This window comes from Hordeum vulgare, chromosome 6H, assembly GCF_904849725.1.
Source record: "Hordeum vulgare subsp. vulgare chromosome 6H, MorexV3_pseudomolecules_assembly, whole genome shotgun sequence".
In the NCBI taxonomy this organism is placed as follows: Eukaryota; Viridiplantae; Streptophyta; class Magnoliopsida; order Poales; family Poaceae; genus Hordeum; species Hordeum vulgare.
Genome location: NC_058523.1, coordinates 164,837,612 through 164,840,688, shown reverse-complemented (window position 1 = coordinate 164,840,688; position 3,077 = coordinate 164,837,612).

Genomic DNA, 3,077 nt, shown 5'->3' with positions numbered 1-3,077 from the left:
TCTAAATGAAGACTCAAACGGTATTCCTTTTGACCCATCTAATTATCGCTCCATGATTGGTTCGCTGCTTTACCTTTGCGCATCTAGACCGGACATCATGTTTAGTGTAGGAATATGTGCTAGATTTCAAGCTTCCCCTATGGAAAGCCATCACACGGCGGTTAAGCACATTCTTAGATACCTTGTTCACACCCCAAAGTTAGGCTTATGGTACCCTAAGGATGCAAAGTTTGATCTTATTGGGTATTCTGATGCGGATTGGGCCGGTGATAAAGTGGGACGGAAATCCACTTCCGGTTCATGTCAGTTTCTTGGACGCTCGTTGGTAAGTTGGTCCTCGAAGAAGCAGAACTGTGTTTCTCTCTCCACGGCCGAGGCCGAATATATTGCAGCCGCAACCTGTGCTACTCAATTGCTATGGATGAGGCAAACACTGAAGGATTATGGTATCATGTATCGACACGTTCCTCTTCTCTGTGATAATGAAAGTTCCATAAAGATCTCCTTAAACCCCATTGATCACCCTCGCACAAAACATATTGATATTAGGTATCATTTCTTGAGAGACCATGTGCAAAAGGGTGACATTGATATTACCCATGTGGGTACCAACATGCAGTTAGCCGACATTTTCACCAAGCCACTTAGCGTAGCTAGGTTCTGTCAACTTAGGCGTGAACTTGGTATCTTGGAGCTTGACAACATATCTTGAAATCTTACACACATACATACACTCACATTATGGTTGTGTCTTGATGTGCGCATATATTTAGGGGGAGTGCGTCGTAATTCTATGTGTTTTTAAGCTTACAACGTACGCACAGATCATTTCATGCATGTAATGCTTCTAGAAAAACAGTGCTCATAGTTTGTTTTATATATATATACCATGCAAGTCATCATCATCACAACAAAATTACCAGAACTGGCCTCCCTTCCCCCCTCTCTCTCTCGGACGTCCGGCTCATCTCGGACGTCCGGCGCCAGAAAACCCTCCGGACGTCCGACGCCTCTCGAACGTCCGGCGCCAGAACATCCTCCGGACGTCCGACACCTCTCGGACGTCCGACACCTCTCGGACGTCCGACCTCCGGATGTCCGAGGCCTCTCGGACTTCCGACGCCTCGGGGCCCCTATATAAAGCTGGGCGCGGGGCTGGGCCTTTTTCCCTAATCCCCTGCGCCCCATTTCCCCCCAGCCGCCGCCGCCAGCCCTGGGAGCAGCTCGAGGAGCTCCTCCCCAGCGCCGCCCTCCTCGAGATCGAATCGATCTCCTCCGCAGATCCCCTACTCCTCCGTCCATATCCTTCATGGGATCCATCTCAGGTTGCTCCTCCGTCTTTTCTCGCGTGGATTTGATTTATCCCATATCTCTCCTTGTTCGTTCCTCATTTGGGGATTCTTCATCCGCGTAGGGCTCCATGGGCAAGACTAAGCACACCGCTCGGAAGACCGTAGCCGGCTCATCCTCTCGCATCCCTATGAACACGTGGTCGGAATCGGATGAGCCACACCGTCCCTTCAAACGGGCGGCCCGGCGTTCGCCGTCTCCCTCACCGTCGGATGATGCTGACCCCGACTTCGAGGAGGAGCTTGCCGCTGAGGAACTTCCTCAACCCGTCGCTCGAAGGTCCAAGCTCGGGTCTCGCAGGGCGTCCTACATGCCACAACCGCCTCCTGCCCAGCCTGAAGGTGAAGCTCGCCACATCTCCTTAGAGCCCCCTGCCACGTTAGGTCGTGATATCACCAACTTTACCACTCTTGGGGCAGCTTCCTATCTTACTTTCCGCCACGACATAAATCAATACGCGGTCGGCAGTGATTCTACGGATTCACGTTTTCGCACAAACGTCCAGGCGGACGTCTTTTCCACGGTCATAGTTCCTAAGGGCTTATCTAATCACCTTTACATTGATATTAAGCATATTCGCAAGCACCCGGCGAAATATCCGGGTGCCATTGAGCTTATTGAGTCTTCGGGGCTTGCCGCCCCGTTTGCTTTTCATTGCGACTATAATGCTGCTGCCATCCACCAATTCTATGCCACATGTCACTTTGGCTCCGACAACAGTGTCACCTGGATGACCTCTGACGTTCGTTTCAAAGCCACTTATGCTACTTTTGTTGCCGCTCTGGGTTTTCCCCATTCCGGTCATAAAATACATAAGGATGATCCTAACCATGCGCCTAAGAACATTGACGTGTGTGGACACCTCCTCAAACCACTACGTGAGCTAGATGAGGATGAGCACTAGAAGGACCTTAACCAGGTATCCATCTGGCGCTCACCCTACTTCATTATCTTTCAGTGTGTCATCCGCACCATCTATCCCAAGATGGGTGATAAGGGTTCTTGCAGTGGCTATTGTATCGACATCATGTACCACTTGTTCGAGAACCCCAAGACCAAAATCAATGTGCCCCATTTCCTATGGCATGAGATTCGGCTTGCTAGCTTTCAGTTCAAGCGAGCCTTTCCTCATGCTCCTTTCATCCAGGCACTTATTAACCACGTTGCTGATTTCTCTGTGGCTACCACTCACATCCATCGCAAGTGGACCATTCCCGCTCACATGGCGAATGATTTTTCTCCCAAGAACGCCCCTTCTTCCTCTACTACCACTCGCCGCACTGCTGCACGGGCCGCCACCCCTTCATCTAGCTCCGCGTCTCTCGGTCGCATTGCCAAATTCCTTGGCAAAGCTCACTCTGCTTTGATGAAGACTGTCTCCTTTCAGTGTGGTCAAACCCATGATGTGGTTTCCCGCTTAGTTTCCTCTCAGAATGCCCTCAAGGCTCGTCTGCGAGCCTCGGGAGATCTTACTGTGAGTGATGATGAGGCCCCTCCTGCTGCTCCTTCCATTGATTTTGGCTTCCCTTCTGGTCCTGAGTGGTCTGAGTTCTTTGACGAGGCTAGGGGCAGTGGTTTGGCTGATGATGCTGATGATGATGGTGATGAGCTCTGAGTTTGGTTGGTGTTATTGATGGCTCCCTTTTTGGTACATGGTGCCAAAGGGGAGTAATGTATCGTAGTTAAAATTTTATTCTCGTCATTTTCAGTCTTTGGAGATTTAATGT